This window comes from Marmota monax, unplaced genomic scaffold, assembly GCF_021218885.2.
Source record: "Marmota monax isolate L192 unplaced genomic scaffold, Marmota_monax_Labrador192_F-V1.1 WCK01_AAM20220418_F8-fsc00226, whole genome shotgun sequence".
Classification (NCBI taxonomy): domain Eukaryota; kingdom Metazoa; phylum Chordata; class Mammalia; order Rodentia; family Sciuridae; genus Marmota; species Marmota monax.
In genome coordinates this window covers 1,034,129-1,054,571 of record NW_026693142.1, presented here as the reverse complement: position 1 = coordinate 1,054,571, position 20,443 = coordinate 1,034,129, and the positions used below count along the sequence as shown (strand labels likewise).

At 56.4% G+C, this 20,443-nt stretch overlaps 2 long non-coding RNA genes across 3 annotated transcripts in view; one reads left to right on the top strand and one right to left on the bottom strand.

Moving 5' to 3' along the window:
• The window catches only part of LOC124099908 (uncharacterized), a 29,950-nt gene extending 10,587 nt beyond the window's left edge, over positions 1-19,363 (top strand). The window contains exons 4-5 of the long non-coding RNA XR_006854130.2: positions 14,013-14,149; positions 15,063-19,363. This is a non-coding gene — a long non-coding RNA (uncharacterized LOC124099908). The remainder of the gene's footprint in view (positions 1-14,012; positions 14,150-15,062) is intronic.
• On the bottom strand, positions 7,124-16,272 carry LOC124099907 (uncharacterized). 2 transcript variants are annotated; one of them, XR_006854129.2, is made up of 4 exons: positions 16,210-16,272; positions 9,552-9,709; positions 7,730-9,141; positions 7,124-7,359 (listed from the first exon to the last, which is right to left on the bottom strand). It is a non-coding gene; the product is annotated as an uncharacterized LOC124099907 (long non-coding RNA). The 2 variants fall into 2 exon arrangements; XR_009227873.1 differs by having other exon boundaries at positions 7,730-9,709.
• Positions 19,364-20,443: the final 1,080 nt, after the last annotated feature.

The window sequence follows — 20,443 nt, the reverse complement described above, 5'->3', positions numbered from 1 at the left end:
TAGGTGTGCATGTATCACTGTAGTAAGATGACTTTGATTCTTTAGGAAGTAGACTAATTGGGTCATATGTGGTTCCATGCAGAGTCTTTTGGGGAACCTTCATACTGATTTCCATAGTGGTGGTACTAATGTACAGTTCCAGCAGCAGTGTTAACAGTGATCCTTTTTCGCCAATTCCTCTCCACGTTTATTATTTTTTGTATGATGACTGCCATTCTGACTGGTGTGAGATATAATCTCAGAGTAGTGTTTCATTCTGTTTTGTTTGGTACCAGAGATTGAACCCAGGGACACTTAATCACTGAGCCACATCCCCAGCCATTTTTATTTTTAATTTTGAGGCAGGGCCTCACTAAGTTGCTAAGGGCTCACATAGTTGCTGAGGCTGACTTTGACACTGTAATGCTCCTGATTCAGCCTCCTGAGTCGCTGGGATTATGGGCGTGTGCCACCACTCCCTGTTCAGCGTAGCTTTGATTTGCGTTTCCTTAATTGCTAATGACGTTGAACTTTTTTGTTGTTTACTTGTTGGCCTTTTGTATTTTTTCTTTTGAGAAGTGTCTGTTTAATTCATTTGCCCATTTTTTTTTTGTGTGTGTAAAGTTTTTTGAGTTCTGTACACATTCTAGATATTAATCCTCAATCAGAAGAGTAGCTAGCAAACATTTTCTCACATTCTGGAAGTTCTCTCTTCACATTTCTAATTTTTTCCTTTGCCATGAAGTTGCTTTTTAGTTTGATGCCATCTCACTTATTAACCCTTGGCATTATTTGCTGAGCACTTGGGTCCCTATTGAGTCATTGCCTGTGCCGGACGGAGTGTTGACCCTATGTTTTCTCCTGGAAGTTGCACAATTTCTGGTCTAATTCCTGGGTCTTATTCTGAGTGATTTTGGTGCAGGGTGAGAGATAAAAGTCGAGTTTCATTCTTCTACACGAGGACCCCAGTTTTCCCTGCACCATTTGCAAGAGACTACCTTATCTCTATTATGTTTCTGGCACCTTCGTCAGATGGCTGTATCTGTGTGGGGTTGTGTAGACAAGGACTTTAAAGGGATAATTAAAGTAAATGAGGTCAGTGGGTGGACCCTGACCTGTCTGACTGGTGTGAATAAGAGGAGGTCAGGACAAAGACACACAGAGGGATGACCACGCGGGGACACGGGAAGACGTCAGACCTCCAGCCCCCCAGCCCCGCACTGAGGTGACAATGTCTGTGGTTCACTCCCAGCCTGCGCACTTGCGATGGTGCCTGAGCAAACTCAGGCAATCAGAGTCCCTCACCTCTGGAGCACAGTGGGCTGGACACATGCACAATAGGTCAGCCATACCCAGAGTGCCACGTCCGGGGGCAGCTCATGTGTAGCCTGTTGGTCTGCCTGTAGCACTGCCGGAAACAGAGAGGTTGAAACTCAGCTAAGCTCCTTGGGGCTGTCTGCAGCCTCCTCTCACCAGGGCTCTTCAAACCCTGGCTCTGGGCACATTCATGATCCTGCAGGCCTCTGACTGAGTCATGTCCTCTCAGAGAAGCCGTCCACCCATGGAGACCCCAGGGCCTGGGCCAGGTTCCCCTCTGGGCTCTGACCCGGCCCTCTGAGCACTGCCGAGGCCTCTGTCTCTTCTTCCTGCCAAGTGAGAGGACCTGAAAGCAGGGTGCTTCCTCCCTGACTATTGTCCCTCGAGGGTCCAGCACAGAGGGCACTTGGCAGTAAGCGGGGGAAGAAACCTGCTCATAGGAGGGACATAGAGTGGGGGTGGGCTTGGTGCTGGGCGGGAGCTCACAGGGGTCCAGAATCCACAGCTGGGAAGGTGTGGACACTGTCCCAGTCTCCAGGGTTTCCTCCACCTGTAAACCTGAAGTCCAAGGTCACCCCATGAGGTCCCAACCAGCCAGAGACTGTTCATGCAGGTGTTCCACTGAGGGCCGAGGCAGTCTGGGGAGGAGCGCCGCGGTCTTCAGGGAAGTGCCCCAAGAGTGTCACGTGAAGAACTGGAGGCAGGGCCACCGCTGCCTGAGACGGCTCATCTGTCCTTTGGGCCCCCTGAGATGGCTCCGGGACCCCTCCTCCTCTTTGAGTTCTGCAGCTCCTCTTCTCCTGCAGGATTCTGGGCAGTCAGACACATAAGTAGATGGACTTAAGAGCTGGAGAGGAATGACACGGAAACCACGCGTGCTAGTGACAGCTGGGACAGTCATCGGGGAGGGAGGGAGCTTGGCTTCTGGGGGTTAGTGCAATCCCTGGACCTGGAAGGTGTTCCTGGGACCTGCTTCTGGGCTCCTGGAGGCACCTCAGTCCCCTCCACCTGGCTGTGGCAGGAGCAGTGTTAACCCAGCTAGAAAGCGCCTGGCATGCACCTCTCCCCTGCCAGTCCACACGGGCAGCCTCTGGGCCAGCGGGGTAGGCGGCACCCAGCACAGGCAACTGCGTGATGGTGAGATGTCAACTCCTGTCGATGAGGCTGCCCCCGACTGGCCAGGAGGGGGGCGAGGCCTTGGGGAGAGGCTCAGCGCTTCCCACGTTGCAGGAGCAAATGAGGCGGAGCAAGGCCTGCTGGGAGCCAGGGTCTGGGGAGCATCCTGAGGGGCCCCCTCCCTGGCCGGGGAGACACCCTGCGCTCAGAGGGTCTGCACTCACTTTTCACCTCATTTGGAGGAATGTGACTTTTTTGTGTCCATTTATTTTGCCCTGGAGGCCCTTGAATTTTTTTCTACCTGCCTCTTGTTAGATTTTGGGTGTGACGTGGGTTGGCACATCAGGAATAAGAGTAGTTAATGGGCATGCACCTGTGGGCGCCCGCTCTTTACAGTCTTCCAGATTTGAGGACCATGGAGAAAGCTTCGCCTCGGCACCATCTTGGAGGCACCAGAGTGAGGGGGGTCAGGCTGGGCTGGAGGGTCAGGCTCAGCAGAGCCAGCAGGGCTGCCAGGGACTGGAGAGATTTCCTATTTCTCAATCAGTTGTTCTGGTTCTGCAAAAGCAAAAGCGGTTCACACTCAATGGAGGAGGAAGGGAAGGTCAACGATTTGGGGTTGGCTGGAGGCAGGAGGCTGGAGCCACTGAGCACCCATGCCAGTGGCCATCTCTGTGCATTCCCGAGGACACTGCTCACCTGAGTGTCTGGACTCCAGGCGGGTGTGAAGCAACAGTCTGAGGCCTGAAGGGGACACACCCCTGGTTCCATTTCATTTCAGAATCTAAGCATCAGACATCCATATTCTGTTACGTAGTGATTAAAAGTCACAAAGGCAAACTGCAGAGAGCCCTCAGAAGAGTGATATCAGGGCCACGAATGCCAGCTGACGGGGGCCTGCTACCTTCCTGCACCGTGTAGGGCTTTCCCGGGTCCCTCCCTTCTACCTTGCCTCTGAGATGTAGCACTGTCTCCCACTTCCCGGGGGAGAATCCGGAGCCAGGGCAGGGCAGAAGGGATCTCTCCTGCCCTTGGCTGTTTTCAGAGGAGCTGGGAGTGCAATGGGGCCTCAGGGCAGGCATGTGATGTTCACCCAGGAAGTGCTGCACCGGCCTCCTGGGCTGGGCGTGTGCCCTGTGCCCCCATCGATGACCTCTGTAAGAGCTGGGCAACCTGGAATAGCTGATGAAGAAGGCCACAGGTCTGCCATTTTGTGGCATCAATTAAAAAACCAAACTCCAAGTGTCAGTGGTCCTGGGTGCGGCAGGGCCAGCTACATTCTCCAGCTCCGCCTGCATCCCTTCCTGGTGTGGCCGAGGGTTCCTCCAGCCTGCAAGCTCACAGCCCCACCCACTCCAGTAAGGCTGGACTTGCAAAGGGTTTCATACCATGGACAGGCCTCTTCAGTCTCTGGCTCAGATGCTGGTCTTCCATCTGCCTGGAGCCCGTCGCTCCTCCCCTTGTGTGAATGGGAAGTGTCCTGTAGAGGCAGTTACAACGCCACTGCTTCTGGGCTTTCTGACAGCCAGGGCCCTTTGCTCCTCTGGCTCTGTTGAGGGTCACTGGTGACCCTCTTTGCTCTCTGGTGACCTCAACTTGTCCCTGCCCACATGTCCACTTCTACCTGGCCCCAAACCTAACCACCTCCCTACCTCCTGGGCACCTCAGCTTGGTGCCCATAGGCCTCTGAAATTGCCCCTCTGTGGGCTCTTGCTTCCCCTGGTCTCCCTTCCAAACAATGGTCCTGCCCTTGCCAGGTGCTCAGGCAAGGCCTGAAGAGCATCCTTAGTCCCCCTGGGTCCTTGGCCCTGTGTATCCACCAATCAGCAAAGCTGGCTCTCTGCATCACTCCTCCCGGCCTGCTCTGACTTCCACCAATCAGCAAGGCTGGCCCTCCCGCACCACTCCTCCGCATGCTGACCTGCTCTGACACACACCAATCAGCAAGGCTGGCTCTCCCGCACCACTCCCCACCCCCATACTCTGATTTCTAGCCCCGCCTGGCTCTCCCGCCTCAGCGTTTTTCACCGGGTATGGCACAGGGCACCAGGGGGAGCGATGAGAACAACAGTCCTGAGCCTCAGCCCCTCAGCCCCCAGCCCACCCAGCGGAGTCCCGAGGCCCCCCTGGGCCCACCTGCCCCCAAACAGAACAAGGCTGGGTTGCCTTCGTGTTTGCTTCTCCCTCTGCCTAGAACCTTCCTTCCCTGGCTTTGTAGATGACTTCACATGCTGGGCATGGTGGCACACACCTGCAACCCAGGGACAGTGACCAGGAGACGGAAGTAGAGGGGCCACAAGTTTGAGGCCAACCTTGGCAACGTTGGGAGACCATCTCAAAATAAAATTCTAGCCTTGCACAGTGGTGCACATCTGTAATCCCAGCGACTCTGGAGGCTGAGGCAGGAGGATCTCGAATCCAAAACCAGCCTCAGCAACTTAGGCCCTGAGCAACTCAGCCAGACCCTGTCTCAAAATAAAACATGAAAAAAGGGCTGGCGTGTAGCTCAGTGGAGGAGAGCCTCTGGGTTCAACCCCCAATACCACAATCAATAGATAACTCAGGGGCTTTTGTGCTGCCAGTTCTGCCTGGAGCTGCCCCTGCCAGCCTGCTTTGCTCTGTTTTCTCTTGAATTGCTAATTGAAGCTGCAATTCTCCTGTATCACTTAACTTTAACCCTATTTTGTATTGTCACCCCTCCTCTGTGAAGAAGGCTCTGGGGAGCCACGCCCGGCCTCCATCACTGCTATAGCCTGCAGATGTGTGCTGCAGATGGGCAGCTGTAGTGGACAGGCTGCCCTGTCTGTTGGGGACCCATGCTGTGCCCTTGTTCCCAGTGCTCACTGGATGCTTATTAAACACAGCAGTGGGCGTGATACAGCACGGTCCACTCCCCACTCACTGGCCTTTCCAGAGAACCCTGACCAGGGCTCTGGAAGTCAGCTTTCTGTCCACACCACCCTTGGCTTTATGAATTAATGTGCTTTCTTAAAGCCAATTACCAAGATGGCTTTTAAGTTTAAAGAGCACTTTAGGTCTCTGAAGCCTAGTAAAGCTCTTTCAAGTCACATGAAAAAGGTCCACACTTCTGAGGGGACACCTGGCCAGTTGCAGGCTTGGGTTAAAAGGAGGAGGAGGGAATTTGAGGGGCTGGGCCACCCGTCAAGGTGGGGAGGGGCAAGTCCAGGCAGCGGCTCAGACCTGGGCAACCGGGTCACAGGGCCTCTTCAGGGTTGGATGTGTGGACAGCAAGCAAGTCCAGAGGGCAGAGACCAGTCCAGTTTTTATTTTTTTTTTAATCTGCAGCAAAATACACATCATGTAAAATTTACCATCTTGTCCCCCTTTTGGTGGGTAGTTAAGTATATTCACAGGGTGCTGAAAGTATGTCTAGAACTTCATTTTCAAACTGAACTCTGTCCTCAATATACTAATTCCCCATCTCCCCCTCCCTCCCACTCCTGCTACTACCATTCTCTATAATTTGAATTGAATGTACCACCTCATGTCCTCAGGGCTGTCTTGCAAGACCCAGTGGATGCCCACAACCTCGACTACCAACCTTACGTATATTGTGTTTCTTTGGATACATACATACCTATGATAAACTTTCATCTTTTTTACCTAAAGGAGGTACTGGTACTATTGATTCTCTGCGGCATACCTAAATTGCTGTATCAGGACTCCTGCACTTTGGGGTCATTACTAAGCAGGATAAGGGTCACTTGAACACAGCATTATGATACTGCCACTCAACCTGATAACTGAGACAGCTGCTAAGTGTTTACCAAGTGGGTAGGGTATGCACCATGGATGCTCGGGTGAAAGGGATGATTCACGTCCTGGATGGCTTGAGTTGGGCAGCCTGCCATGCTGTGCAGAAGAGGTGGACACAATGTAAAACATGAATTGTGCATTTCTGGGGTTTTTCGTTTCATATTTGTGGCCTGTAGTTGACTGTAGGTAACTGAGGTTGTAGGAAGTGAAACTGCAGATAAGGGGACTGCAGTAGGTACCTTAAAGGTGGAATCACACGAGATGTGACCTTCAGTGGCTGGCTGGCTGGTATCACTGAGCTGGTCCTCAGGGCTCATTTCCGTGGTCCTGTCTGTCCGGATCTCCTCCTCACTAGGGTTGTTGTCGGGTGGACTGCCTTTTGTCTACCCACTCACCTGTCTCTGGACACTTGCTCAGGGCTGGAGGGCCGCAGCTTCACAGAGAGGCAGCTCTGGGGGGGCACAATTTAGAACTGGTGGCTTCCGCGCCACAGAAATGAGGTGCCGCTGAGCCTCTCCACTGAGGGGACGCCTGTGTTGACGCACAGCCATGGTGCTGCCGTCGCTGGAGGACAGAAGTGACACCAGGGACTCTGGGGGGTCTCGTCCCCTTCAGCGAGTCCCAGTGGGAGTCTGGTATTCTCACACACCAGCTGTGTCGTGCTGAATGGCCACTCCCTCACCCACTGAGGGGCTGACAGTGACCGCCCTGCCCGACTCCGAGCTGGTGAGAGAATGGGCACTCGGATCTTAGGTGCTTTCATTTCAAGTTTTCATAGAGAGACGCCAGGAAAGACTGAGGAGCTGAATGGCGGCCGATGGAAGGAAATTCTGAGCAACAGCTGCTGATGGATCTTGTCCCGACTGCCCTGGTACTTCCTGTACCCCCCTCCCACCTGATCTATCCTTCTCCTCAGTATCGGCTGAGAGGAGGAAAAAGGCGAGATGTGTTTATTAGAATCACCTGTGACTACAACTGAACGCAGCATAAAAAGATCAGAAGATGGCCTCTCACAGTCAGGAAGCCCGGAAGCACCCCATCCACGGTGACACACCCCTGCATCAGGGACTAGGCTCCTTTTCAGCCGTGTTTTGCCATGCTTGACTTCCGTTGCCAAGGCTACTTCATGTTCCAAAAGAGCTGCAGAGCACCAGTCATTCGGTTCCTGTCCTAGCCAGTAAAGAGGAAGGAAGAACAAGAAAATTAGCGCTTCTTCCCTTTAGGAACTCCTGGAAAGTGCGAAGGCCAACTCTGCTTTCATCCTGTCCTGAACTTGGACGTGGCCACAATGGGCTGCATGAGAAATGAACTTGGTGCCCTGTGGAATGCTAAAACTCCTGTCTTTCCTACTGAGGGGGACAGGAAGAAGGGACATTAGAGACCAGTCGCTCAGAGAGACAGGAGGAATTGCATCTAAAAATGGTAAAAATGACTCAAGAAGCTGTTGCTTCAAATTCTCTTTGTAAATAGGGTAGCAATAACAAGGAGAGCCGTGAACTTTGACCCTTAAGAACTAGCAGGTCACTGGCAACTCACGCACCAGGAAGTAATCCCAGGCAGGGAGTGGGGGATGGTCCTGGCTCCAGTCTTGGAGTCTCTCTGCAGGCGACTGTGAGCCCCCGGTGATGTGCAGGCAGGAGTCGAGTTCTCACCCACTGGCCAGTGCCATCCCTCCAGAAGAAGGTCTCCTGCAAGTGTGTTCTGCAGCAGGGTGACCTTCCAGCTCCACCTGTGGACATCAGCCCCAGCATGCTGCTGTCCCAGCTGAATCCTTAGTCACAGCGCTTCTGCTCTTCAGCGAGTCCATTGTAACAAGTGCCTCGAAGCCTGCTGAAAGTGTAGATCGCCATGTCCTCTTCTAGCAGTAGCAATCAACGCCTCTGGCCGGGCCTGAAGGCTGCCTGGGAGGGGCAGGTGACAAAGGGGAGCCTGGCAGAGCAGGGCTGGCAGGCCGATCCCCACATAGGGGCCTCGCTGCCAGACTCAGTGTCCTCCCTTGAGGGTGCGCTGGCCATGCAGCCCCCATCAGGGATGCCGTGAGAAGTGAATGGGTGACGGCTGTGAAAGCGCTCTGACGTGGCGAGGCCGTTCCTGCGCTGGCATGAGATAGAGCAACAGCAGGACATTCCTACGTTGTCCTGCCGTAGAGCATCAGCACGAGGCGACAGCACGCCCATCACCCTGCCTTACTGTGGCTCCATGTGCATGAGATCAAAGCATCACCCACTTTCCAAAGGTGGACAAGCGTGTGTGTCAATCAACATGTTAGTAAAAAGGCAGTTCGGGCGAGAGCGCGTTTTCTGTGACTGTCATTCGGGTGCCTCTGACTGGATCTGTGCTTTGTCAACTTAGGTTTTCTCTGGGATCTGGTGGTTTACTCCCAGGACCAAGCAGGCTGCCCAGGCGTGCAGCAGGGCTGTGTGGTTGTGCTGCCGGCTCTTCTCCCATGGGTACGAGGCTGAGCAGCCAGTGAAGACAGGGGCCCATTTCTGGGCCGGGCCGATGACAGGCTGCGAGGTCACCAGGGCTCACCAGATCTCTGGCCTTCCTGGCCTTGTTAATGTTTGGGGCATTCCTTCTGATGACCGCAGCTCAGCACCACCTGGAGTCCACCCTGACGGGCTTGCTCATCACAGGGCCCCAGCGGAGCAGCTGTTTTGTAAACTTGGTTTGGGGCTGGGTCCCCGGCCAGAAACCTGCTCTGCCAGCCTGCCGAGCTGCCCTCCTGCCAACCTGCCGGTTCTCAGTCATAGCAAGTACATCCTTGTAATTGGCTGGCGACTCAGATCCCAGGCACAGTGACATCCTTGCGGGAGCTTCTGCCCCGGTGCAGTGGCAGTGGGTCTGCCCCAGGCAGGGGGAAGAAGCCCCAGGAGGAAGAAGGAAGGAAGCATTTCTCCTTTTCCTTTGGTGAGGAGCCAGGGACACATGGGGTTGGCTGGCGAAAAGGTTCTAGGAGGAAATACCTGTTAGAGCCCAGCAAGGTCCTGCTGGCAACGTCCCAGACAGCACTCTGGGTCTCACACTGGGTTATTTGTGTGAGGCTGATCTCTTTGCACCGGACTGGACCCATTTCAGAACCTGCGGCAATTCAGGCCCAGTTGTCTGATGTGAGATCTATCAAGGAAATAAGCCAATCATCTCAACTGATGTGTTTCAATTCCTCTAAGGCCCATTCTGTTTAATTCCCAGTACTGCAATAAATAAATCCATAAATACATTTAAGAAGAACATTTCTATTGATTGAAAGTGAGATGTTTTAACTGATACAGGTGTTGGATACCGTGTGGCAAGACGTGAGACCCGTGGGCAGGGCCTGAGTCTGAGCTGGGCCATCCCCGAGCCCCAAGCAGCTTACTCACCTGTCGGGTGGGAGGAGCAGTTGCTTCCAATCAGGTGTTGAGGCCTGAACCTCATAAAAGGGCTCTGTGTGGATTCTCTGGGGAGACCCTCCTCCAGGGTTCTTGGTGCAGACCTGGCAGGCTGCCGCTCATCTCTGCACTTGTGACACAAATTAAAACTGGAGAGAAGCAAACAGGCCTTCAGCAAGAAGCACTTGGATGATGTGTTGCCCGGGGTCACTGAGTCGACCAGGGACGCGGACAGTGGGCAGGCACTGGCACAGAGCAAACCTGGAGCCAGCCCACCACCTTCCCCTCCCTGCGCTCTGCCATGGCCCGCGGGGAGCGCCGGCTACCTGAGCTTCTTTTGCCGTGGTAACAAACCACCCTGATTTCAAGGTCTCCAACAGCATCCTCAGTTACAGCTCTGCACTTCCCAAGCCCAGTATGGGCCAAGTGTCCGTGGAGCTAGTCCCTCTGGGGGCCCACAGTTTTCTCTACTTTTCCAGCTTCAAGGCAACTCCACTTCTGGCTTTATCTGGATCCCCAGGGATGGTCTCCTGTCTTGTGGTCAGCCCATCGCAGCTGAACCCCACCTCTCTCACAGGTCCATCCCTGACTCTGCCCGAGTCCTCACTGCCTCCCTTCTGCTCGTAGAGGGTATTCTTGTGTTTTCACGGAAGATTCAGGCACACTTCCACGTCAGGAAAGTCCCCCTGTGGCATGATTTGTAATGACTACGTGGTGTGACCTTGGGCGACCTTCAGAGCTTCTCCCAACCTCTGTGTGTAAGTAAGCAGACTCCATGATCATGTCTACTTTCCCCGTTAGGAAGCCAAAACCTGAGACAGGGAGAGGGCCACCGAGTGGGGTTCTGCCTTGTGCTGATCCACACACCCTCCAGGACCTCAGGCATAGCGCTGACACCGTCTGACACCGTGGGGACAGCCCCTGAGATGGGGTGCTAAGTGGGGAGAGTGGGCTTTCAACCGGGACTTGGGTGGACCTTGGCCAAATTCCTCATCTAAACAGGGAAGTGTCAGTGCTGGGTTTCCCTAGAAAAGGACAAGTGGCCCCACACAGGGAGCTTCTCGTGGCGCCAACCCAGGCAGCCGCCTGGCCCTGGACACACTCACGGGCTCCTCCTGTGTGGGAGGCCCCAGTACCAGCCTGGCAGAGGCCATGGCTCGGCTGTGTGGCCAGCCCAGACTCAGCCCTCCCTCTGTGGTCCCTGTCATGCGCCAGCCCTACCTGCAAGCCTCCCCAACCCTGCTCCTGGGCCCGGGGTGGGCGTGTGCGTAGGAAGCCCTGTGCCGCCTGGGTCCTCGGGTAGTTCAACCAGAACCCTGAGGCCCCTCTTGGTGGGTTCCCACGGGCCGACCCCACCCTGTTCCTCGGCGGTAAGCCCCCATTTGCCCATGCTGTGCTGGGACTTGGGACCGTCCTTTCCCACTACAAGGCCCCGCTGCAGTGGTCCTGTCCTGTCTTTGCTCCTGAATGGAGCCTTCCGCACTGTGTTTTAGTGAGCACTATGAATGATCCTTTTTTTGTAACAGGTGGTCTCTTCTCTCCTCTTTTCCTGAGACAAGGCTCCCATGGCTATTCTGACTGAGCCTTCCTCCGCTAGTGCTGCTGTCTGTCCCTTACTCAGGCCCAAGTCCCCTGCACACATCCTCCCCCACCCCGAGACCTCTCTGGAACCCCCAGGCTCACCCATGCTCCCGAGCCCACGGGGGCTGCTAAATGGCAGGTTGAAATCATCCCCTGGCTGCTCCAGGCTTGCTGTGCAGCACCCTCTCCAGGAGCACAGCGTGCAGGCAGCATCCCTGGTTCCAAGGGGGTGGCAGCCATGACTGTGCCCTGGGGGGTGCTCCCTTTCTGCACTCTGCAGCTATTTCAGTGACCTCTTACCATAGTATGCATTGGTTCCTTTTAATGAATGACGAAGTTCCAGCACGTGATCTGTAATAACTAAACTACCAGCTCTGGTTAGGAGTGTCTCAGGCTTTGAAGCCTGCCAATTAAAGTCTTGATAATGACCTGCAGGTCAGAGTCCAGCCCATCAGCAGATGGGGATGGCACCCCATGGGCAGAGGTGGGATCTCTGCTGCCAAACCTGCCCGCTCCCTGCAAGCCTCAGTCTCCCCCTCTGCAATGCCCTCCTCTCCTTTGTCAGGCCCTGGTGAGGCTTCTGTCAGTCATCTTGCCAACAATGGCCATGCATGTCCCATGAGACAGTCTGCATCTACTGAAAGCAGACATCAAGACAGGGTGAAAGATGACGGAACTTACCCCAGAACGCCTGTGGACAGGAGGCCAGAGCTGGAGAAGGCCGGGGAGCGTGAAGGGGGCGGGGGGGCTGTGGCAGGGAGGTGCAGGAGCTGGGTCAGACCTGGTTGGGCCTTCCGGACCTGTGGTAGCTGTTAAGCTCTGATTACGACACTGGTCACGATCCTCACCACAAGAACTGACCCAGTCGCTGCAGGAGGGCTCTTTAATTGCTATAGTAGGTGCCGTTCCATCCCCGGCTGCTGGGGGTGAGGGTCTTCCCTCACCTCCAGAACTGGGCCTGCCTTGCTGTCCCCCCAGAGGCTGGCTGGGGCAGACCCTGGGGAACCAGGCCTGTTGGGACAAAGAGGTGACTCCAAAACACAGTGGCCCACAGGTCAGGCTTCTGCAGCTGGAGGTGGTGAGGCTCAGTTTTGTGAGTCAGGCTTTGAATGAAACCCAGATTTCTCCCCCTGGTGCCATCCACAGCAGGGCTGGCCCTGGCCCTGTCTCCACACAGTCCTGGCACGCCTCACGCTAAGACTTCCTGCTGCCCATGCTGGGACGCTCTGGCTGCTCCTTCTCCCTGGGGCTCACCTTTGCCTAAGAGGAGCTGATTCCGCCACTCCCACAGCCCCGGAGGACAGACCTGCATGGAGAAGTGCCCTCTGGGCCCCAGGGCAGAGGCACAGCCTGCTGGTGTTGGGCAGCAGGAGGCCTGAGGGGCCCTTAGAGTCTGAGCAGACCCCTGGCCTGGCCCCATGTGTCTCTCTCCACTTCTCTTTTGATCTCTGTGTCTCTGACAACCTGAAGCCACCCTGCCTTCAGTGATGTCCAGGTGCTTCCAGGCCTGCCCACGTGTCCCCTGGATCAGACAGCGGCTCTGCTGAGCCTGGATCCCAGCAGCCTCTGGGCCAGTGGCTGTCATGGCCCCTAGCCTCAAGGACTGCAGAGCCCCTCCCCAGGATGCCCTCTGTGGGAGCAGCCCTGCTCCTGAAATCCAGCCCCTTCCTCCTGCCCTGTTGCCTGACCTCCTGCTGTGCTGGTGCATGGTGGGGAGACCTCGGGATCCCCCACGGCCACTGAGTGGATGAGTGCATCCACGGGCTGTTGGGTGGGATCTTCAGTGAAGTGGCTTCTGGTGGAGGTGTGTGTGTGTGTGTGTGTGTGTGAGAGAGAGAGAGAGAGAGAGAGAACAAGCCAGGGAGAACACTGCACCACAGAGAGAGCGAGCACTCCATGCTGCTAATAATCGACTCCTTCTCAGCGCTTAGAGAGAAGGACCCCAATGTCCGGGAAGGCAATCTCCCAGGGTAACTCCAGGCACTTAAGCGGGGTTGAGAGGAAGCTTCACTCCAAGACCCACTCCTCCCTCCGCTTCTCCCCAGGCCTCAGCTACAGGCCGGTCTCCATCCTGGGCTGCCCCTGCCTAGCCAGGTGGTGGCCAGCTGCCCAGCAGAGCCGGGTCTCATCCCCAGGTGCGCTGTGGCCCGGGGCCCTGGGACACTGCCCTTTTTTGCCTCCTGCTGCTAAGCCCTGTAGCCTGTTGCTCCTCCCCTGAGCCAGGTCAAGATTGGTTTTGAACCTATAAATATTGGCTGGTCCTTGGGTTTCAGAAATTTGAAAGAAAGAAAAGGAAGAAAGGAAGGAAGGAAGGAAGGGAGAATACTTAACATTTAACTATTATTTTTTCCAGGGCTGGGGATGGGTCACTGATGTACCACTGAGCCACATCCCCAGCCCTGTTGTATTTTATGTAGAGACAGGGTCTCACTGAGTTGCTTAGCGCCTCGCTGTTGCTGAGGCTGGCTTTGAACTCACGATCCTCCTGCCTCAGCCTCCGGATCCACTGGGATTACAGCACTTGGATAATACTATTCCTTTTAAAAAGTGTATAACCAAATCCAGGTGGGCCACAGGGCCTGCTGGCACCTTGTTTGCTGCTCCCAAGCAGAAGGGCGTTATCTTTCTGAATCCAGGCAGAAGAGGGAGGAGACTAATGAGACATCGCAGAACCTTCTTGATAAATAGATTGTCAGAGCACAATGACACCAAATGGGAAGGGACCCTGTAGAACAGACCCAGGGTGCCCCCCGTCCCCTCCACTTGCGCTCTGCACCCCCCCACCAAGAGCCGCCGTCCAGAGCTGGAGCAGGGTCTCCTCCAGCGTCTTCTGGGTGATGTTTATTCATGGCCACGCTTCATTCCTTCCAGGCTCATTTCTGCAAACCCTTTCAGGGTCGTTAAGGAACATGGAGAAGGCGGTGAGGCCCTGAGCTTTGATCCTGCTGCTTAACTGCTTTCACTAATCACACCAAGATCGAGAGGTTAAAAACAGCCCCCAGGGCCAGGTGAGCAGACCCCTTGATGCGGGTGTTGGAGGGCAGCAAGGACGGGGCTCTAACAGACTCCTGGCGGCAACCTGAAATCATCTAATTAAATAAACCAACCTTAACCGCGGGAGCTGGGCAAACGTCTCCACACAGGGAGCAGGAAGGCCCTGCCAAAGCTGACAAGCCGCTTCCCTAGGCACCTGGCCAGCAAAGCGACGAATCTCTCCTTTCTCCTCTCTCTTCCCTGGCCTCCCTCCCTGCTCTCTGTCCCTGTCTCTATCACCCCTCTGGGTCTCTTTCTGTCCCCTCCCGTTCCAGTGTCATTTCTTGAAAACAAACAAAAAATCTTTTGATTGACAAGTTTACGTTTTTGCCATCCCTTCTCATTGGGGAACATTCTGGTAGCCAATCCGTCTTCTTTACAACCTGACTTGAGACTCACCCCTGCAGGGCCAGGTGTAAGCTTGGCCTGTGGTCTGCACTACACTGCCCTGTCCCCAAAGGCCCTTGCTCAGCCTGGCCACCTGCCTCAAGAGCAGGCCCTGCCCAGTGTTCCCTGTTCTGATGGTGCCCTGGGCGGCTCTGGTCAGTCCACAACGGAGCTGTGAAGCTCACAACTCTGTCCAGAGCCCTTGCAGGGAGGGCCTTCCAGAGCTGAGCTCCTTCCTGAACTCCCAGGACTCCCGTGTCCCCAGGGCCCAGCACTGGCTCCTGGGAGCTGAGGTGGAGGGTGCAGTGAACTCCAGGGGCAAGGTGCGGGCGGGCGGCGCTGGGGAAGAGCAGCACGGCCCCAGGGACAGTGCGTGTTCTGGATGACGCCATTCGAGGTCTGTTTTTAGTTCTGCTGTGGTGGGGATGGTGCTGGTCTGTGACCTCGCGGGTTTATTCTGCTGTTTTTGATGGATTCTACAAAACAACATTTCCCAAACAGCTTTAGGTTCAACCGTTGAGTTCGACAAGCCTTGACTAAGTACTGGCCACGGGAGTTGAGATGGGAGCGAGGTGACAACAAGTGGGTGACGATGCCTCCAGGGTGCTTCCGGCACGGTGGGGACACAGACCAGCTGCTCCACAAAGACCCACCTGTTACCAGTGTCTGTCACAGCTTCTTGAGACACAGACTAACTGTGCTTTGAACAACAACACCATCACACCGAAACAAAATACCAAACCCACAAACCAACCCCACCACAACAGACAAACCCAATGCTTTGAACTCAGAACCGCTAGCCAGGCCCTTAACCCAGAGGAGAAAAACCCAAATCAGTCTTGAACTTGACTCGTGCCACCCATGAGTGGCAGCAGTCCTGCGTCACCTCAGGGTGTCTGAGCCTCCTCGGGGGAGTGAGGAGAGCATTCTGTGCTGTTGGGAGCCAGGCTTCTCGCTGCGGGGAAGGCGGAGACCTGTCCGCCTTCCCACACAGGACAGCATTCTCTTGTTTATGATGTCGCTCTACAGTGTCCGTCTCCCCTGCACAGGGATCTCTGACTACCTGGTTCACAGTGCGGGCAGGGGCTGGCAGGCGTGTGAACACGTGTACTGATACGGGGTGACAGTGGACGCGTGGCTCAGGGCCAGGACATGGAGAGGACCTGACGCCAAGACTGGAAGCCTTGGGACTGCAGCCTGCAGGAGGACAAGCTTCGCTCGGTCAAGGCTGACCTGGGTCTGGCCTCTGGGCCTGGGTAGGGGCTGTGACGGGAGGTTACAAGTGTCAGGAGCCCAGCTCACAGTCTTCTAGGGGACAAGGAGGAGCTGTCGGGGCCTCTTCAGTTCTGGGTGTGGTGCTCACTGGCAGCTGGGATGGGGCTAGATGGAGGTCACAGATGCCACCTCTAGTGGCCTTGCAAAGCCACATCACCAGACCTGCTGGATTCAAGGCTGGACTGGCTCCTGACAGAGGAGCTGCTCTGTCCTTGTTTTGCAATGGGCAGGACTGGGAGGCCTGAGCCACTCTTGCCACCTCCTCCCTGGGCAGCACAGCAGGGGTCTGGGCGGTGGTCATGGCTCCCCCAGGCTGGCCCTCTCCTCTCTCCAGGGCCTCCTCCTCCTCAGCCTCCCTCAGGAAGGAACCTACCTGGCTTCCAGAACTGGTCTGGCAGCTATTTCCAGGCCTAGGGCTGCCTCACAGGTGGTGTGACGCGGAAGTGGGGTGATTCTAAGTTCCCTGCACAAGCCCTGCCCACCTCCAGAGACGCCCCCTCCCTTAGCAGGTCAGCAGCACCCTGCATGCTCCACCCAGCCCTCAAGCCACCGCTGTCTGAGCAGACTGCAGCTTCCTCATTCCCAGGAGCTGAGGAGCCAGGCCCTGGGGCCTCTGGGCTGTGTGGGCCAGCTCTGAGGGCAGCAGCTCCTGCGGGCGGACAGACATGGACCGGCAGGCACCAGGGGAGGCGGGGGAGGGCCTGGGGCCTCAGCTCGGCTCCCGCTCAGCTCACAGCTGGGTCACGAGCACTGCTGGCCCGGTCCGTGGCCTCTCCGCAAAGGGAGGTTCAGCCCAGTCACCTGTTGGGGTGGTGAGCAGCAGAAGGCCAGATCCGGAGAAGAGGCGGGTGTGGGAGGGGCGGGGCAGGCACGATGGCCCTGTCCTCCACAGCAGAGGAACTGGGGCCTGGCTCGCACACCCCACTGTCCCAAACACTTACCTTTACCCCGCCCCTGTGCTCAGCTGAGGGCTCTGCCCGGAGTCCCCCTGGAGTGCCTTGGAGGTCTGGCTCTGAGGAGGCTGGGCAGCCCAGGCACATTCGGAGAAAGCCCTGCTGCCCATCTGTGATGCAGGGGCCCTGAGGACACGTGGCCTCAGGTGGATGACAGGAGGAAGGTGACTTGTTAATGGAAAAGTGAATGTTCACATGCGTTACTTAGAGAGCGTGGAAGGAAGCGAACCCACCTTCAGCATGGCCATGAGCGAGGGCCGCTGCTCACAGGCTGCGGTTTCCCTCTGATTGCCTTCCTCCAGGGCGTGCAGCTGGGAAACGGGGTTAGACCGCGTGCACGCCCATCATCTGTGTGTGTCTGGTTGAGTGCTGTTCCGCTGTTGACGTGGCTGAGCCCGTCGCAGCACACATCAGTATGTGGGAACTGATTCATGTATTCAGCCATGACTCTGCATCCTTCCTGGGGTTTGTGTGACCAACTCTAAGTGAGTTGGGGCGTGGGGGTGGGGGCGGTGACCCTGGGGCTCAGATGTGAGCAGGCAAGTTCTTGGGGAACGGGGACGCCGCTCTGAACTGGACTGAGGAAACCCCAGAATGGGTCAGCTAGTAAAGGCTAGAGGAAGTCAAACCTGGAAATCACAGCTCGTTCGACACTTCAACTACTGCAGAAGCCATTCACGAGAGTTTAGCTGGTGGGTTTGTAAAAAGCTGTGAGAGGTAGGGAGATTTTTAAAAGATGTGTAAAATCTTGCTTACATTTCAAAGCTAAAACATAAAAAGGTGTGTCTTCCCTTACCGTGATTGTGGTCTGGGGTCTCCACTGGGCCTGGAAGTGGAACGGCAGTCCCCAGAGGTCAGTGGCAGTCAAACCTTGGGGTGAGGGGTGCTCACTAGTGGAAGGCTGGGGGCTCTTTAAGGTGCCAGGATGTCCCCCTCTTGAGCCACGTGGTGGTCACGGGAGAAGGACTTGCCAAGTCTTGCAGTTAAGACCACGGGGCTTTGTGCACCTGAGGCCTCCATGAAGAATCTCAAAGCAAAGTGTGTGGAGAGAGGGGTGGTCTTGGGGTAAAATGCCCTGGTGTTTATGATTTTCCATCTTTCATGGGTGTCTGCCCCACACTGAAAAACAGCAGTAAGAAAAGTCGCACTTTGGGATCTTTCCAAAGTCACGTCCAACAACTTACTTCCATAGAAACAACAAGCTGCTCTCCTCCCGTGCTCCTCCTCCCGCGGCTGCCTTGCTGGATTGATCGTGTGGTTGCAGTGTGTTTCGGGGATCACACCACAAACGCTTGGGAAGCCTTAGACACACGCCACCCCTCCCGCACCCAGCAAGCCCCACAGGGAGCCAGAGCGTCCTGGAAGCTGGTGGCCAGGAGAGGTCAACTCCAGATTGAGGACACTGGGGGAAAACCTGCCCTCGCTGCCTTGACGAGGCCCCGCTGGCTCACCCCTGGTCCTGCTCCACTCCCCTGCGCCTTCGCGCTGTGCACAGGTCCAGGACTGAGCTGTGAGGGGCCTCGGCAGAGTCGCTGTTCTACCTGTTTATTCGCCTGTGATGCGGGAGCATGGGCACTGCCCTTCCCGCAGTGACCGCACTAGCGTTGGTAATGAGGCAGGAGAGCAGATGCCGACACTCTGGTTCCACCCGGGCGGGCTGTGTGCACCTGGTGAAATGTTACACCCAACGCTGTGACAGTACACTAACAGGTTACTGGAGAGGAGGAGGGGAGGGAGGGAGGAGAGACCTGTCCAGTGGCACCTGGCCCCTGGCCCCTGGGCCCAGCATCAGGGCCCGGCGGCTCTGTGGAGGGAGCTGGCCTGATGCAGGGAGGGGTCTGGTGCCACCTCCTGCTTCCACCACAGCCTCAGGCCATAGCCTTGTTGGAACCCGTGTTGGGCCCACACTGAGGCAAGACAAAGAGGAGAAGGAGGATCCAAGAAGGACGGAAAGACTGGGAAGAAAACGGGGGCCTTTGGGGCCCAGAGTGGGCGTTCTCCACTGGTCTGCCTCAGCGCCACCCTTCACTTTCCTAAAGAAGGACGGGCACCAAAGGTGCTCTAGTACATGCCAGGGTACTCTGGAGACTACAGAGGAGACACACCCAGGTGAAGGGTGGCCCAAGCCCCAGGAGAGAATGATCTTGGAGACCAGGCCTTGGCAGAGGTGATTAAGGCACAATTAAGTCATTAGGGTGGGCCCTAATTCTATCCGACTGGTGTCCTCTGAAGATGCCACGAGAAGACAAGACACCAGGAGAGAGACAACACAGCCGCCCTCAGGGAGCAGAGGGCCTGGGGCAGACCCTGCTCAGTCTGGGGACCTCCCAGAGGACTCCCGGATCTCAGCCTTGGGGCTGGGAGAAGACGGACTTCTGCTATGAGATCTGTTCAGTGCGCGGTCCTAGCAAACCAACAGAGCCCGCCATCAAAAAGCAGACGGCAGGGGCTGAGGATGTGGCTCAAGCGGTAGCGCGTAGTGCGCTCGCCTGGCATGCGTGCGGCCCGGGTTCGATCCTCAGCACCACATACAAACCAAGATGTTGTGTCCGCCGAGAACTAAAAAATAAATATTAAAAAAATTCTCTCTCTCTCTCTTAAAAAAGAAAAAAAAAACAGACGGCAGATACTGCGTGCAGGGGAAGTGCCCAGGGTGAAGATGGGGAGCCACGTATGTTTTGGACTCAGGCCCCTCAAGACGGGAGCTCTGAAGGTGCCCCATGGGTGGGTGTGAAGATGAGGTGGGGCCGGGAAAGGGCTGGTCAGGGCTGCTGGGCACACACTAGAGTCCTCCCCTCCTGCTACTTCTCCCTCCTGTGGACCAGGGTGGTGGGCAGGTGCCCTGGGGCCTCGGGAGACCCTCTCCAAGAACTAGAACCTCCAGGGGCCCTTGTGGCTTCCTCAGGGTGGGATTCAGCAGGTCCAGGGGCCTGGGGGTGCCGTGCCCCGAGTTCCCGGTGGACGACCCCAGCAGCAGTGCCAGGCCATGGGAGAGGGCGCTGCAGCGCGATGAGCCCGAGGAGCCCCACCCCCTCTGCCAGGCGGCAGTCTCCTCCCTGCCCTGTCTCCCCGGGCAGAGCACTAGCATGGCAAGGGCAAGGGGTGGTGGAATGCCGAGACTAGCCCGCGTCTGATGCCCTTCTGCCTCCTCTGGGACCCGCGGCAGGTGGGTCTTTGGCCTGTGTCTAGTCGCCCAGGCCCCTGAGAAAGTGGTTGTCCCCCCACTTTGTGTGGGACAGAGGCTCGGGATGGGACCTCAGAAGGAGAGCTGCTTGCATAAGCAGGATGTCATCCTGAGAGACGAACAGGTCAAGCTCCTTAGGTGACCTGCCACCAGAAAGCCAAAGAGCCGAAGTGCAAGGTCAGGTTAGCAGCCCCCGCTTCTCCCCTGGGCCCCGGGAGGTGGAGCTGGGGATGGCGCTCCGGTGCACAGTTGGGAGGAGTGGGTGCTGGTCGGTGGCTCTCAGTCCTGACCCCGGGGCTTCCCTTCAGGGAGCAACGCCGCTTTATGTCCAGGGTGCTCTCTTCTCTTGTTGTGCTGGGCAGCCTCCTTCAGGGACACTTGGGTGTTTGTCGAGGGCAAGTGGCACGCTCCCTGGGTGTCTCTGCAGATGCCATGATCGCCTGCAGGTGGGTGTGGCCAGATGGGATGTG